This window comes from Malaclemys terrapin, chromosome 16 (assembly GCF_027887155.1).
Source record: "Malaclemys terrapin pileata isolate rMalTer1 chromosome 16, rMalTer1.hap1, whole genome shotgun sequence".
Classification (NCBI taxonomy): domain Eukaryota; kingdom Metazoa; phylum Chordata; order Testudines; family Emydidae; genus Malaclemys; species Malaclemys terrapin.
Genome location: NC_071520.1, coordinates 24,946,265 through 24,963,878, shown reverse-complemented (window position 1 = coordinate 24,963,878; position 17,614 = coordinate 24,946,265). Strand labels below are relative to the sequence as shown.

Sequence of the window (17,614 nt, the reverse complement as noted above, 5' to 3'; positions counted from 1 at the left end):
CTGTTCATTTGGCCTGTCTGCATCTCCTTTTCCTTCTGCTTCTCCAACATGCTTTGCAGCTCAATCGTCTTCCCAGGAAGCCCCATGATGATTTTGAAATGACCTTTGAAAACAGAGATTAGAATATGCCACTCTTCTGCGCAAAGCCCTGAGGAAACAGAAGGAAAATTAACGAGACCACAGATCTCAGCCTTCAAAGAAGAGCCTGTTTTCAGAATAAGTCCCTTTCAAAGGAAAATTCTGCCTTTGTCCTGTGAAGTTGTGTTTATATGTATATAAAAACCACAACCCCCAGAGGCACGGGGTGGGTGTGTAAAGGGCAAATTAAAGTGATTCAACTCCAGAGCACTGGGAACACTCGGTACCTGAAGCTGGAAACAAAACCAAAGATAATAATAATAATAAAAAAAGCAGCTACCTAAAGGTATATTTCAACACATTTCATGGAACTAACCAGTAGAGACTGGCCCAATGGTGGAGGGGGATTGAGCAGGAGTATGCGGTGTGCCGAGCCTGATACCTAGAGACATTACGCCTTTTGGGGGCTGGGGAAGGTGCAACAAGGAAGACTGCAGCTGAGAAAGGTCTGAAGTGAAAAGGAGCACATAATAATTAAAGAAGCAGCATAGTCTAGTGGATAGGGCAGTAGCCTGGGACTCGGGAAACTGGCCACTCGCCGCCACTACCCTCCAGCAGGACATTGGACAAGTCATTCACTTCCTGTGTATGTTTCCCTTTTGGGGCAGGGCCTTTCTGTACAGGAGGGCCCCAGTTCGGTCCAACACAGAACTCTCGGTGAGGCACGGGGCTGAGGTACACTGATGGAGCAATGCAGGGAGCTCAGGAACAGAAGCAGCGGCAGCTCCTGCACCACCTCCCAGTTGCATGAGTCACGCCAGCCCAGAGCTACTAGTCACTCCAGTGCACACTGAAGAATATTTATTTGTAGGGTGTCTGACAAGTCAGGGACACGGGTTAGCATTCAGCAGCCGATTCATAGCTTCCAAGGCCAGACAGGACCATTGGGTCCTCTAGTCTGACCTCCCCTGCCTAGCACAAGCCAACCCTGTGCTGATCGGGGCAGTATTACACCAGTGGCTCTTATACAAGGAGATGCTATGCTAGAGAAAGGCTTGGGCAATATGCGGCACAAACAGGCTTCCCCTCAGAAGGCAGCAATGCTTCCGGTTGCTGTTCTACCGCCTTTGGTATGAGCAAATGGGCTGCATGGAGCGAATGGCCCTTTCCGTTGGTGATTCTCATCCTGAGGTCCCTTTCACAGGAAGCCATCTCTTGTTCTGCTGAGGGTGTTCTCCTCTCTCCGTGCCACGCAGCACAGCATAGCCACCGGCACAAATCATCATCTAGTCACCTTGCGGAACCAGGAAAATCCACCTCTAAGCTTAGAATGTGACGTCTAGCATGGCTGGTCCCCTCGCAGCCTCGTGAGGCGCGCAGTGCTACCTGCAGCCTGATGTGGTAGCATTGTACTCCTCCTTTTCACATGTGCAGGTAGCTCTGCCAGGTATAGGACTGTGGAGAATCAGGCCTGCTTCCCTGATCCCCACAGAGCCCCCCTGCTGCAAGCTGGGGCATTGGAGACTTGCAGGCGCCTCAACATTGCTTACACCTCTTCCATCCAAGCACTGAGCTGGGCTGACCCCGTTCCACTGGCGAGCGCTAATAGAATGACAGCACAGAGCAAAACATCCACAGGCAATTAAACTAAAAGCTGCCTTCTGTCTTCAGAGGTGTTTATGGGGCTTTCTTTGACTTCAGTCAAAGCAACATGAGCACCCACAGTCAGAATTTGGGCCTCCGACTCAGTATTAACTGACAGCAATCCCTGCTGTACCACCGCTGTGACGCAGGGACCGCATAAGAGTTACTGGGATCCCCTGCATCTGGTATCTACGTACTGGTTTGCCAAAGAGCATCATGTAACGTCTGTGCGGGAAACTTGTGTCACGCTGGTCTTCGTAATCACTGTGAAATGTGTGTGCAGATAATATGTAAGGAGTTATGTGTAGAGCCTGAAAATTATGTTTCTAAAGTCGGTGACTTGGGGCTGGCCACCAAAAGGTGAGAAACAGGTTTCTTTCAGGCAAGAGATGTTTCTCTCTCTGGCTGGCTACATGTAAATTGAGTATTGTACATTTTGCAATGGTCCCCTATTTACATTCTGAGCAAAATGCTAAGCAAGTGATTGCAAAGCCTCCAGGGGAGATGCTAGACAGGAAGACACAAGCGGCTGCCCTGTATGCAAGCAAAGACAATACATTTTTAGTCTATAACATTTGGAGGAGAGACATACTCTGGCTCTTTCAGCTGAGAAGGCAAGAGGACAGCATGATTTGTCTCATGAACGGAAGACCACAGCCAAGCCTGGCTGTCATACGCTGGAAGGATTTTGGATGAACTTTTGCTCTCTATGATATGACAATTGCTAGTTATATCAGTCTAGGATTTAGAGGGCCTGTTATGTTTTTATTTCATATGCAACTATTTGTTTCCATTTGCTTTTTCTCAAATCTCTGATCTTTGTTAAATAAACTTCTTGTTATTACCATAAACATATCTAAGTGCTGTGTTAGCAGAGCTGTGATCAAAGGTGGGGGTGGTAAACTGGGGGAGCAGAGGGTCTGGGAGTGTCCAGTGGCATAGGAGCTGGGCCCTCCAGGAGGATGTTCAGAGGACTCAGGGGTTGAAGCGGGCCTGTCGCTACCTTGTACAGAGAGAACCAGGCCTGCGAAGACCTGGAAGGCAGCACTTGTGTCACTAGAGACTGGTGGCATTGGGGACCCCACCCACAGCAGGTATAGACAAGGCTTCCTCATGCCAATGGCAGGTGGTAGCAAGGGGGCCTCACCCCCCAGGGTACCCCCGGGAAGCATTACAGCGATAGCCAAACTGGCTGCCGGCGATCAGAACCAAGAGCACCCAACAATCCTCTCCCAACAGGCTCCGGACCCTGCATCCGGCATCGCAGACCAGCTCCTCAGCTGGTATAAACGAATATCACTGCACTGGAATCAATGGAGCAACATTGATTTACACCGCTGAGGATCTGGCCCAAAGACAGATTGCGCCCAGGGATAAGGAAGATATTGACAAATTGGCCATATGCCATCAGAGCAGGCGCTTTTAGCCAGCGTTTTCCTATACAAGTTCTCAGTTTGTGAAGCGTTTCTACTTCTGCCCTAAGAAGAGCGCCATCAATCGATTATCCCCATTCAGAGTACCTGCCCCTGCCCAGTAGAATGACCATTGCACTTGCTGGAATGCATCCCAAGCATGGGGACATGACCACTACAGAGCGCAGATGTTATCCGGTCCAGTCTTCCCCTTCAAACAACAGAAGTGAGGTGGTTTTTCATGTAACGCGGAACAGTTCTTTACAGAATGAAGATTGATTAGTTGCCTGTGGTTGCCCAGAAACAATGTTGATAGTGTAAGCAGCGTTCGTGCCACAAGAACCCATTAATGAAAAGAAATCTTCAGCAGTTCTGTTTTGTTTTTTTAATGTTATGGTCTCGGAAAAAGAAGCTGATTGGGTAATGATCAGCGTTGTTCTTTTAGCACCTTTGTCATAAAACCTATTGGCTCAGTTCCCCTTTAACAATCTTCGGGTTAATTTGTGACCTGCCTATTCTAAGGCTTGGTCCACACTGGGGCGGGGGATCGATGTAGGAAACGCAACTTCAGCTATGAGAATAGCGTAGCTGAAGTCGACGTTTCCTAGATCGAACTAAGTTTACTTACTGCAGGTCCATGCGGCGCTGGCAAGCTCCCCCATCGACAGTGCTTCCTCCTCTCGGCAAGCAGGAGTTCCGCAGTCGACGGGGGAGCGCTTCTGGGATCGATTTATTGCGTCCAGATGAGACGCGATAAATCGATCCCAGAAGATCGATCTCTACCCGCCGAATCAGGCGGGTAGTGTGGACCTAGCCTAGGGTTACCATTCGTCCGGATTTACCCGGACATGTCCTCCTTTTTGTGCTAAAAATAGCGTCCGGGGGGAATTTGTAAAGCACTCACAATGTCCGGGATTTCCCCCCTCCCCCGGAGCGGCTGGGAGGGCTGCAGGAAAGTCCCGGGCTGGACTCCGGAGCAGCTGGAGAGGAGCTCCGCCCTGCATTCTGAGCAAGTGTCTCAGCACAAAGTGCAGCCCTCCCCTTTTGCAACTGGGAGCGGTTACTGCCATGCAGCGTAGCAAAACGGGAGCGAGAGCACTTTGTGCTGATACAAGGGCAGCTCTCCCCTGCAACCCGGTCCGGGCCAGGGACCGGGTTTTGTTGTGCAGGGCCAGGGACCGGGTTTTGTTGTGCTGGGGAGCTTAGCCACGTGTCCGGCTCGCACAGATCCCAACACCCTGTTCTGAGCAGCAGGGTAAGGGGGGCAGGAGAAGGGGCAGGGAGGTTCTGGAGGGGGCAGTCAAGAAACGGGGGGGGGCTTTTTGGGGGGAGTGGAGAAAGTTTTGGGCAGTCAGGGTACAGGTAGGGGGTAGGGTCCTGGTGGGCAGTTGGGGGGGGGTCTTAGGAGGGGGCAGTTAGGGGACAAGGAACAGGGAGTCTTAGGTAGGGGGTGGGGTTCTGGAGGGAAGTTAGGAGCAGGGGTCCCAGGAGGGGGCAGTCAGGGGACAAGGAGCGGGGGGGTAAGGGGCTGGGAGTTCTGGGGGGGAGCTGTCAGGGGGCAGGAGTGGGGAGAGGGATCGGAGCAGTCAGGGGACAGGGAGCAGAGGGGTTTAGATGGGTTGGGAGTTCTGGGGGGGGCTGTCAGGGGGCAGGAGTGCGGAGAGGGATCGGAGCAGTCAGGGGACAGGGAGCAGAGGGGTTTAGATGGGTTGGGAGTTCTGGGGGGGAGCTGTCAGGGGGCAGGAGTGGGGAGAGGGATCGGAGCAGTCGGGACAGGGAGCAGAGGGGTTTAGATGGGTTGGGAGTTCTGGGGGGGGCTGTCAGGGGGTGGGGAGTGGTTGGATGGGGCGTGGGAGTCCCAGGGGTCTGTCTGGGGGTGGGGGTGTGGATAAAGGTTGGGGCAGTCAGGGGACAAGAGGCAGGGAGGCTTAGATAGTCCTGGGGGGCAGTTAGGGGCAGGGGTCCCAGGAGGGGGTAGTCAGGGGACAAGGAACGGGGGGAGGGTTGGGAGGTCAGGGGGGGCGGGAAGTGGGAGGGGCTAGGGCGGGGCTTCTCCCGTCCTCTTTTTTGCTCGCTGAAATATGGTAACCCTAACCTAGCCTAATAAATAACCCCGCTTTTTGCAGAGAAAGCTGAAGCGGCCTGGAAATAAGCACTTGTCCCTCCTCCCATCCCATCCCCCCCCCCCCACATTTCTAATTGAGACCTCAAACAAGATGGAAAATCAAGGTCCTGATCACTTTAGTTCATTAAGAAGTCCCAGATGCTTTTTGTATGTGTAGGGCTGTTAATCTCTCTGTCCTGGCCATTTCCAGTTGAGGTAGTTACTTTCAGCAAATTCTCCCTAAAGTTTCAGTTGCATACAGGATCCTTAGTGTTCAATCCTAAACGATTGTGGAGTATTTTTGTGTGTAATTAAACAGCTGCCACATTTAATCTCAGCAGTGGCTGTATCTGTGTGTCAGATGAAGTGGTTCTTGTGTATATTTAAGGCAAAATCTGATACCAGGGCTCTGGGATGGGTATACATCTCAACCCACTGGTGCCAGATGATTACATTAGGACTTGGGGGTTAAAGTGAACATAAGAACGGCCATACTGGGTCAGACCAAAAGTCCATCTAGCCCAGTATCCTGTCTTCTGACAGTGGCCAATGCCAGGTGCCCCAGAGGGAATGAACAGAACAGGTAATCATCCAGTGATCTATCCCATCACCCATTCCCAGCTTCTAGCAAACAGAGGCTAGGGACACCCTCCCCGCCTTGTGCTTGTGAGCTGAAGGTGACACTAGTATTGAAAGAATGAAAGGCACCATATAAATGTAAGGTGATGTTATTGCCATCAGAGTACCCTTTGGGACGAGCTAAAGAAGACACTGCCTACGAAAGAAAGACACCTCGAGGCTGCCCTTTGAAAGAAGCTGCTAGATAAGCTCCAGGAAAGGAGAACACAAAGCTAACCATCTGGCAGCTGACTTTGCTCACTTAGTTTCAACTGCAGATTCTGGACAGACAGGGATTATCATGGCATGCTAGCAGCACAGGGGTGTTGGGGGAAACCCTTTTGTTCTAAGCCCCATGATCAGGGGAAGGGGGTGTGTGGGGGGTGTCCGGGAACAGCTTGAGGTACACTGCACAGCTGATTGCTGGTGACTCAATATCCAGAGAGGTACCATCCTCTTCCTCACTCAGGACCTGAGACAGGAAAATGGCGACAATCGGTTGCGTGACTGACTCCGTTACCACTATCCAGGGACTGTTTGTGGGGAGACATTTTGTGGATCTGGGCTCAGTATGGTCATATACAAATCATTGGATCCATGTTGGATCTGCTTTGGTGCTAGGTGTTCAACAAGAAAAGGCTTTGTTGTCTTATAAGGCCACGTGTCAACAAGTGAATAAGACCAGGAGCTAGCAGTCACGAAGTCGTCTCAAGGCACCAAGGCCAGTCACAAGCGAGGAATATTTCAGATTCTTTCCCTTGCTTCCAAACCTGGCTGGGAAATGCTTAAGGAATTCCAAAGCTCTGAATTCTAGAAAAGAAATTGCTGAACATCTGCACGACAGCAACTCTTAGCTTTTCAGTCCCACGGGCCTGATCCTCAGTTGGTGCAAATCAACAAAGCTTCACAGCAGCCAATGGATCTCCCCTGATTGACACCAGGCCCCATGTGTGTAAACATTTCAGTTGCACACCAGAAGAAATAAAGAGGCCAGAGAAAGGGCTAAAGAAATAAAGGCATTTGGGAGTTGATTGCACAGGGGAACATGTATGTATCCATCTTATAAAGAGCAAACAGGATGCATAAATTATTGTTGCCCTTGAGCAAAAGCAGAGCATGCGGGGACTGTTTACTCCCCAAACTGCTGGAACATTTACTCTGCCGTTGAATAACCCTATCAAAGCCCCGCAGCACATTTTCATTCAGATTCATTTCAGGGCTCTGCACGGAGTTTTTAAAAGAGTTCAGGGGAGAGACTGAAACGAGGCCAGGCCTTGGCCAGGCTTCGATTAAAAGCTGGCCCTTAACATGTGAATCAATATTCATTCTGTACATTACACACATGACTGCACTTAAGGCAACATGTTGATTTTTAAAAAGGGAATGCAAGCTCTCTCCTAAGAGAGATGCTGGCAGCTGAGGAACAGTCACCTGTCCTGGCAGAACCTCCTCTTGAGTTTAAACCAGACAGAAGGGTTCTCTAGTGAAACTGTCTAATGAGGGTCAGTTGTGACGGAGGATGGTGCAAAAATATCCTCAATATAATTCCATTACCCGCCACCCCCGAGTTTGGAGACTGTTTTGGTTGCATGGTTAAGCACTCAAGAGTCAGGCCATTCTCATGCACATGGGCACGAAACATCTGCAGACCCCACCCTCATTCTGAACACTCCACTCACTCACACCAGCGCTGTTTTTGGCACCCACTTTGAACAGAGCAGAGAGCTGCAGGACAATTTGGTTCTTAGAGCCCCTCCAAAGGCCTCAATTCAGCAAAGCACATCACCACGTGCTTAAGGTCGTGGCTGAATTGGGCCCATCCCATTCTGTGTCTCCTGGTTCATTGCAATGGTAACTCAAGGACTCAACGCCGGTGTCTCTCCTTTTGAACCAACCCTTTTGTCAAATTCAATGCAAGCTCAACAGAGACCGATTGTTCCAAACCTTTGTATGCAAGTATGTTCTTCTTTATGTCCACACTGGAAGTAATTGAGTAGGGCCCTTTCTCTAACGAATGATTATAACTGAATCAATAGAGAGTATAAACAAGCTGTGCCAATCTGCTATTATGGCTTGTGTTTGCTTAGACATTTTTTCATTCCAGCTGTCAGGAAGTTCGTCACTGCACCTTCGGCCCCATTTCCATGAGGCTGGGAAACCTGAGCTGAGCAAATGTCTGCAGTTCTCCGCTAGCCACAGCAGCCAGCCCCGTCTGCAATCCGCAGCCACTTTCCTGCACATTCATTTGATAGCTGTGGCCTCTGTGTCAACTCTGACTTTCTCCACCAGGACCATGTTTGGTGTACGTACCATGCTGCTCCAGCCCTGATTAAACCCATGCTCAGGGTTACACACCTGGCCTGGCAATGTTACAATGCAAAGTCCCCTGAAGTCAATGCGAGTCTTTCCATTGACTGCAATAGGATTTGGTTCACGCTCCAAGTTCTATCTATTGAAGGTCTTCATACGTGCCCATGATAATGTCTGAGCACCTCACAATCTTTAAGAGTTATTCTCAAAACAAGGCTCTGGGGCAGGGCAGGGCTATTGTCCCCATTACAGAAAGGGGAAACTGAGGCTCACAGGCCAAGCATTGCAGTGCCCAACTGATTTAGGAGCCAAAAATCTCTTTTCCAAAAGGAAATTCCCATTGACAGTGGATGGGATTTTAGCTCCTAAGTACCGAAACAGGGAAATGAGATTTAGGCTCCTAAATCAGTTAGGTACTACAATGCTGAGTACAGCACTGCATAAATACCTTTAAAAAGCCAGGCCAGAGACACTAAGGCCCAGATCCACCATGAAATCAACTGGAGTTAATAGCCTAAGTGACATGCCCAAGGTCACAGAGGAAGCTGTGGTAAAACAGGAAATAGAACCAGAGCTTCCCATGTGCTAGGTTACCACCCTAACCACGGGACCATCCTGCCTCAAGAAGCTGCTTGTTGCTGTGACACCTCTGGGAACTTCAGGTGCAAAGTGAGCTGCTTCTTGCTACCGTTACAGAGCTAGGAGCTTCACAAAGCAAGTAAAAAGAAAGGCCCTTGCCCCAAACAAGTTGTAATCTACACTGGAGACAGGACAGAACAGGTGAAGGTAACAAAAGTGGTTCTGGCAGCCACTTTCTGTGGGGGTCGGAGTTGGGTGTCAAGCAATAACTGGAGAGGAGGAGACCGGGGTATTCCAAGTAGGAGACAGCGAGTGTCTTTGGGGTGTGCACTACCCCCCACCTCCCCGGTCTCCCCATAGAAGAGGTGTGGTGGGAGGGGATCTTGAAAGTGGGTGAGTTGGCTAATGGCCCACAGCAATGCTAAGCAACAGAGAGGAAGCGAAGGATGTTGCAGCCAACTGACACAGCAGGGGGAATTTGCATTGGCAGAATGTAAGCAGAGTTTATCCAGGACACTGGGGCTAACACCCCTATTTTTGGAAAGAGAGCCAAAGGATCTTAACCCATCACATGTAGTCAGGACCTTGTTTCTGCACCTCTCCTGAAAGGTGGCATCTCTGGCAGCCCAGTGCTAACGGATGGATATCATGTTGGGTGCAGCTTCATTATTGGATCCCAGGGACAAGCGCCCCCTACGGTGTCACCAACCCCAGCAGGAGGAAAACGGCTACGATTAAAGCAGCATGAACTTGACGAACGGCTTTGCAGAGTATTCTCCAGCCTGCAGCAAGAGCCCTGCCAACTCTGCCTGCTCGCAGTCCACAGGCGAGAGCTACAGAAGAACTCTGAAGTTTCCTCTCCAAAGCTTTCTGGCAGCTGCTGGCTCCAAGGGGGGAGAAGAAAGAAGAAATCTGAAAACACACTTTCCCCTGTCAGAGGAACGCACTGGAAATAGCTCCGTCTGCCAGTTCTAGCAGCTCAGCCAGCCAGCCAGTAGTACAACTCAGCCATCCAGGATCAACAAACGACACGTTCGGTATTCTCACCAGGGCCAGGATTATTATTGCCACAACTTAACACCCACAAGCGCAGAAAATGGCTGGGCTGAGAAAGCCGCTCCGAGAAACGAGACCGTGAGGGTGGTGAATGACGAAGGACAGACAAGAAAGCATGGTGGCTGCTGTACAACAGGCTGATCACACGATTGTTTTAGTGGAGGCAAACTCCATTTCACTACATGTGGAAAAAAATACTATTCAGTGCACAGAGGGGCATTACAAGGGGCTCGGGAAGGAAAGAGACCAACTTCCCCAACGTCTGACTTCTGCTCCTGGATCAGGCAGAATTAAGTGGCTGCCCCATCAGAAGCAATTACTGCTATTGAAATTCAACGTTTGACTGCGGAGGCAGGCGCTGAAACGCCCACACTGACCTCTGCGGGGTGCAGGGGGAGGGGCAGCCTGACAGGTCATCGGGGGCTATGATGCTGGGCTCTCTGGTGTATTCATTGGCATCAGCAGGACCATAGACCAGTGGCTCTCAACCTTTCCAGACTACTGTACCCCTTTCAGGAGCCTGATTTGTCTTGCGTACTCCCACGTTTCACCTCACTTAAAAACTACTTGCTTACAAAACCAGAGATAAAAATACAAACGTGTCACAGCACTGTTATTGAAAAAGTGCTGATTTTCTCCTTTTAACCATATAATTATAAAATAAATCGATTGGAATATAAGTATCGTACTTACATTTCAGTGTATAGTATATAGAGCACTATAAACAAGTCATTGTCTGTATGAAATTTTAGTTTGTGCTGACTTTGCTAGTGCATTTTATGTAGCCTGTCGCAAAACTAGGCAAATATCTAGATGTGTTGATATACCCCCTGGAAGACCTCTGCGTACTCCCAGGGATATGTGTACCCCTGGTTGAGAACCACTGCCATAGAGTTCCTGCGAGAACCACCTACTCTCTGGCTTCCCAGGTTCTTACCTCTCCAGCCCACTCTGCCATCATCTTCTCCTCTCCCACTGCACCAAATGCTCCCCAAATCCCTCAGCTGGCTCCATGTCCTTATCTACAGCCTTCTTCTCAGGTGCCTTCTTCTGACCTCCAAAGCCCTACAGGACTCTGTCCTTGCTACCTTTTTCCTCCCACCTACTCCTGCTCCCCCCAAATCCTCCCAACCCTCTTCCCAAACTTCACTTGCTGCTATTCTTGCCTGCATGCCTTTATTTCACACAGTCTCTTGTGCCTGGAACAACCTCCCAAGCCACGTGCCCTCCTTCTCCACACACACCTCGTAACAATTTCTCACCACTTTCCCATATTGACACTCCCAAAACTCTTGCCCTGCGACTGTCGTCCCTGCTCATGCAGCTGACTGAACTGGATTCCAAGTGCTCTGGAGCGGGTGCCTTGTCACTTCTTGGGTACCTCTAAAGTGCCAGCTGCCTTTGTGGCACTCTTCGTATCAGAGATTAAATTAGATTAAGTGATACCTGAGGGGCACATGAATACTATGTCCACACAAGGCTTCTCTGCCCACCATGGCTCTCACCAATTCAGCTCCAATGGCAAGGGCCCTCGGTCCCCACTCAGGGTTAGCTGAACCTTTGATCCCTCCATGGTCTTTCTGAGTGCACCTCCCTAAGGAATTAGGCCTTTTGCCGTCACCTGGCCGAGGATGGATTCCCACAATTCCCCCATTCCTGGACTGGGCCTGGCACTACAGCCCCTGCCTGCGTGATTGCTCAGCAGGCCCGACGGGGTTCGGATCCTGCAGATCTTCCCTTCAGGAAGTGATCTGAACAGCCTTTTCAAACCGAAGTGTTGTTTAATCTCAACCGTGGGAACACGGTGCAGCAAGAGCAAAGGGCCTGGACACCGGGCAAGGTCTATACACACTTCTGTCTTACCTATAGACTTAGTCAGGCCTAGCCCACCCCCGACACCCTCAACCCTGGGGACTGGAGTTCAGTCCCCTTCCCAGCAGCCTTTGCCACTCTCTTTGCCGCGCTTGGGGGGGGTGGTGTTTTTATTCCCCCTCATGTCCAGTTTCCTGCCTGGATTTCCCCTTTCCCAGCACCAGGCTGGGCTGTTGAACTCAGCACGGTCAGAGGTAAAAGTTCACAGTGAGTGAGTGACACCTGCCTTGGCCACGAAGTATCAGTGAATGGGGCCTATCACAAGTGACTCCCCCTTTAGCTCCAGCTGTAATCCTACAGCAAACAGCACACAAACAGCCAGCCACCTGGGCGGCTCCCACGTCCTTCACACCAGGATCCTGTTGCCATTAGTGTTCATCCCACTGTGCTGTGCAGTAGGTCTAGATAAAGATAATGCCTTGCTCGTATACAGCATTTTCCGTCTCAGAGCACTTCACAAAGGCGGTCAGAGTGACCCTCCCCAATTTACAGATGCGGAACCTGAGAGGAGAAATGATTTGCCCCTGCAGGCCAATGGCAGAGAGAGGAATAGAACCCAGGTCTTGTGAGTCCCAGTGCTTGGCTTGGTGGGCCACCTTCCCTCCCACAAGGGTGAGCACATGGCAGGGTGGTGACAACGCAGCTGCCGGTATCTTGCCTATATTATTGCTCCTGCAGAATTGGTGGGAGCAAGGGGGATACATTGTTGGCAGCAAAGCCTAGCACAGTCAAGGCAATATGTGCCTATGAGCAATGTAGGTGCTCCGAATGCTACTCTCCTCCTTACACAGGGCCCAAATGAGGATCTGCGCCTAAGAGAGGAGCAAAGCAAAGCAAAGCTCCCCATCTGGAGTTTCAGGTTTCCCTGTGGTTTGTGGAGTTAGTATAGACTACACCAACCAGGAAATGAATGGGTACAATTACCTGGAATCAGTGTATCTGGATTAGCAAATGAAAGGGATTGGCAACGCACCCAGCGTAAGTGAGGTTTACCAGCAGATTTGGTTAATCTCCCTCTCTGACCACCGTGGTGGAAGGGAGGCCGTTCTCAGCATCGTTTAATCAGCAATCCTTATAAAAATGGGGCAAGGGCCAGGAGCGAGCATTTGAACGCAGCCTCTGAGGAGGTTCCAAGGAAGGAAAATCAGGTGAATGTCAGCCAGTGGTAATGAATCTGACCAGAGGAGTGAATTCACACTCTTTATCTCCTTGATGATCATCTTGCTATTCCAGAAGAAGAATGATTTCTCCCCCCCTGTTCACTCTTAAAAGAGAAACCCCAGCTGGGTGTATTTTGACTCAGTGGAACTGATCTCTGAGGGCTCACATTTCAAAACACTCTGCTTTCTAACTGGACCAAAGTATAGTCAGAGGCATTGGATCACAGAGGCTGGTATGCACTAATGTTCAGACTAAAACGGTCGTCACACAAGCCACAATTATAGTTTGTTTCTACTCTGAATAAAGCGGAGTGTGACACAGATACCCATAAAATGGCAGCATCTGCAGGCAATGGCTTAGTTTTAATTATCTTTAATGATCCATTAGCCAACAAGATGTAAACCGTTACTGACGCTTTACAGCTGAGACATGGCAATACTTTTTCTGCCCCTGAAGGTGACTCAGAACAGCTGAGCTAACAGGACAAAGTAACAGGTAAACCACACAGGGTTGAGTCACTGTAATTATAATGAAGAGTTCACTGTCAGCGCTGGCAAAGCAATCCATAAAAGGCTGCAGTGGGCACACTGACAGGAATGAATGGGGGGGATGGGGAAGATTATATCACATGGGGATTAAGGGTTTTCTTCTCACCTCTGCTCTCACAGGTATCGCCCATGGGAGTTACAGGTGCTAATCAGGGGCTGGAAGGGAGTCCTTGAGAGAGTCCAGAAAAGATCTTGCTTTGTTTGTAATTTTTAGAGATGGCTCAGTGGATTACCAGTGGCACCTCTATTGCAGTCTTTCCCCTCTGGGGCACTGGTTTGACTCCAGTCAGTTGTGACCAGCTGATGATTGTTTGATGGCCTACACAAAATTAGCAGGAGCTCTTATTTCAGTTCTTAGAGCACAGCTGTCAGCATCATGAACCTCCCAACCATGACTGGCAGCCTCAGTAGAGATACCAAGGTTTAACTGGTCCCTGGAGACTGGACTAGTCAATGCAGACGCATTGATCATGGAAGTCACCGGCGGGGAAGGGGACTATACCTTTTTGGTGCATAAGACAGGGCTCCATCTCCAGCACCTTGCAAACAGAAAACCAACCTACGTCACAGAACTGGAAGGGACCCTGAAAAGTCATCGAGTCCAGCCCCCTACCTTCAGTAGCAGGACCAAGTACTGATTTTCCCCAGATCCCTAAGTGGCCCCCTCAAGGATTGAACTCACAACCCTGGGTTTAGCAGGCCAGTGCGTGCGTGTGTGCGTGCGTGTGGGGAGGAGGGGGGAAATATAATTCATACAATAAAAAGAAGCCAGAAGAACCAGAACTAGTGTAGATTTAAAGGTGACATGGAAAATAATTTGTAAACGTTGGGCTTGTACCTTTTTGGATGCTAGGTAGAGAAGGCTGGAAAGGTTTTATGGGGAAAATTTGGGGGGGGCAGGGGTTTTGCTTGTTCTTTACCTTAGAAATAGCAGGAAGGTCATGGCTGGACTCCTGTGGCACTGGTGCAGGACCTCGTGGTGTCTCCGAGACGTGCATGGATGGTTCTCACTGATGAAAGGTGAAAATGGGGGGAACAAGTGTGAATGAAATTAGGGATGACTGGAACATTCTCCCACAGCTCAAACTGAGCCCAGCCATCACCAAACCCACCCGGTACCTGCCTCTGATATTGTGCAACAAAACATGCTACACCCGTCCTGCAGTGTGGTTGACTCTTGCAGTCAGGAGCACCGCCAGCTTTTTTGCTGCCCTAGGTGGCGGAAGGTCCTGCCCCCGAAATACCGCCGACGAACGGGGCGGCCGAAGATCCGGCCGCCGCGGTCGCCACCCCCCAAATGTTAGCGCCGTAGGTGACAGCTTAGGTCGCCTAATGGATTGCGCCGGCCCTGCCTGCAGTGCAGCTAGGACCTAGGCATGTTTTAACTCCATCCCCTGAGAGTATTACAGCCCTTGCACTCCACCCCATCTACATTCTGTGCTAAACCATGCGTTAACTGCGGCAAAGGACTTCCCCCCCCCCCCTTTAACAGGTTCCTCCAACTAGGGGAGAGACCCTCTCCCCAGGCCTGGCCCCTATACATCTCTGTGGAGGTATAGCGGGTAGTCAGAATGCCGCAAAGGGCAGGAAGAGAATTCCCCTAGAGCAGGCAGTGTCGGGCCGATGTAATCAGTTCTACATAGCCCCACCTTGCCAAGCCTGGACTGGGGGCAAGGTAGGGAGAGAAGCAGAGGGATACTTGTGTAACATATGGTGCTACAGAGATGCTGGACTGTTACATAGCTCATCTACAGGCCTCGGGAGGCTGCAGTAATTAGAGCAACCCCCAGACCATATAGTAGGGACATCTCCACTTCCCAGGGCAGAGAGTGAAGTTGTTACATGTTACAGCTGGGGCAAGATTCCTCGCCGGGACTAGGCTTGTAACACAAATGTTTTTTAAACAGGGCAGCACAGCTCTTTGTAGTTCTTTGAGCGGGGAAACTAATTTAGGAATCCTCTCATGCAGCAACACATCCCATCTGTCCCCTCTGGGGTTGACACTTAATGGGGAAATTATTTGTAAGGATCTGTTAGCGGTTTGCTGCAGATTAATGCAGCTTGCATAATGCTACCTCCCTCCTTGTTGGGCTCAGGAATAACGCAGAGCATTCCAGTGACTGAGGCTGCAAAAGCACACTGTGTTACTTTATTGATAAATAGGTCACTCTCTCCAGCCGGCACCTTTGTTTTGGGATATGGCTGATCATTCTAGTGACTGGAGAAAATCCCTCGATGACTTAGATTTGCAATTTATTTTTAGGTTTATAGAGTGTACTTTGGCAAACTTCTGACCTTATCCAAAGCCTACCGAAGGCAATGATTAGACTCCTAGTTACGTCAGTGGGCTTTGGATCCGGCCCTAAAGATATGCACTTAGACAAAAACTAGAATTGGTGGAGAATTTCTGTTGGGATGATTTTCTGATGGAAAATGAAGTTTCTGCAAAATTGAAAATTTCCATGGGAAAAATCTTGGTTTTGGCCCTCCCCCCAAATTCAGTTTCCCATTGGGAAAATCTAAAAGCAATATTTCATTTTGCGTCAGTTTGACCCAAATTGGAATATTTCATTTTGTTGAACTGACCCAAAACTTTTTGTTTTGAATTAGTTCAATAAAACAAACTGCATTTCCCTAACAGCACATTGCCTTACGGGTTTTGTAGATTAGACCCCCATTCTCACCTATGGGCCAAGCTCCCCGGAGGATTACATCTCCCCTCATGCAATGTGGCTTACCTTCCAAGCAAGCTTGGTATGGTGCATCATGGGAGAAGTAGTCCAGCCAGTGAAAATGGGGGCGTCAGGCTCCTGAACTATAGCTCCCATGAGGCAATGCGCCACAATGAAAAACTGGAATTTAATGTAGAACTGATTGGAAACAAAGCACTTCAGGTGAGTTCAACAAATTGAAATGAAATATTTAGATTTGTGGGGATGTTAAGCTGTTTCATTTTAATCAAAAAATGTCAAAATAAAACCAGTTGGCATTTCCAACTTGAATTTTTTGAGAATCTCTGTTCCATGAACAATTTCGAAATTTCAACTTTTTGTCCCAGTTTGGGACAAAAACAAACACTGAAATGTGGGACGGAAAGTCCGAATAACGCTCAGATCTTATTAAAACTTAGATCACATGGACTCCTCCGAGCTCTGTGCTGTCCTAAGCCGTGCTCACCCCTTGAACACAGCCACTCCCCTGGAGTCAGAGGAGAGGGGGAAGGAAAGAGAAGCTGAAAGAAACTAAATCCTCACAAAAGGAACTTGCAGCTCTACTGCAATAAGAAGTAAAATACCCATGCCTGGGCTGCAGCTACTTGCCTTTCCCAGATTTAAAGGGCCAGCTACCAGGATAACATGCTGGGAAAGGCGCCTGTAAACAGGTCAAGCCAAGCTGGGGAGTTTAGTGAATGTCAGGCAGCCAGAAAGAAGGGAACATCAGCTGGGTACCCCACTTTTCTGAATGCCTGAGATCAGCATGACTCCAGAATGGGAGTTTATATATGCATGTGAGCTAGTTATGTAAATAAATGTCTATCAGGGATGGTCTAGACAGTATTTGGTCCTGCCATGCGGGCAGGGGACTGGACTCGATGACCTCTCGAGGTCCCCTCCAGTCCTAGAATCTATGAATCTATGTTTCTCTGGTTTGGCTATGACTCTATGTTGATATAATCTCAATTCAGGTCCCTTTTAGACGTCAGTTAATTCTTTTACCTGAGTTTTATTTTTATCTCTGTATCTTTCATCTCTAAGACCAGACATCTGAATTCAGCTGACACTCATAGACGGAATCCAAATCAGTAACCTCAGCTGAGTCCTTAAGACACTGTAGGTTTTCTGGGACCGATTCTGATCTCACTTGCACCTCTGACTTCACTGGAGTTACTCCTGATTCACAATGCCATGCATGAGATCAGAATTGGGCCCTGTGACAATGCTAGGATCCTTCCCTCTCAACCCAGATGGCAAGCTGGAGGAAAAGGAAGGAGCAAGTGTTGAGCCAATCACCTTTTCCTTTCAAGGTCCTTCAGTCCAGGTCACGCTTGAGAGAATTGGCAGGGTGGTCTGAAGAGAGCTCATGCCGCAGCTGTCTGCACCAGACTGGCCTCTGGTTCACCAGAAGGCTTGATTTTCTATTACTACCAGTCCCGTATCCTTTCTAAATACAAAACCGTGTTCCTCTCCAGCCTCCCCACACTATCCAATAATAGCGAGTCTTGTCACACCAAC

At 49.5% G+C, this 17,614-nt stretch overlaps 1 protein-coding gene across 2 annotated transcripts in view; it reads right to left on the bottom strand.

Annotated features, from left to right (window-relative positions):
- The window catches only part of CCDC92 (coiled-coil domain containing 92), a 225,939-nt gene that overhangs the window by 192,212 nt on the left and 16,113 nt on the right, over positions 1–17,614 (bottom strand). For both annotated transcript variants that reach the window (XM_054006064.1, XM_054006065.1), the window contains one exon: positions 14,303–14,392. The gene's annotated coding sequence lies outside the window, so the exon portion shown is untranslated. Of the gene's footprint in view, positions 1–14,302; positions 14,393–17,614 lie in introns of those variants that run through there.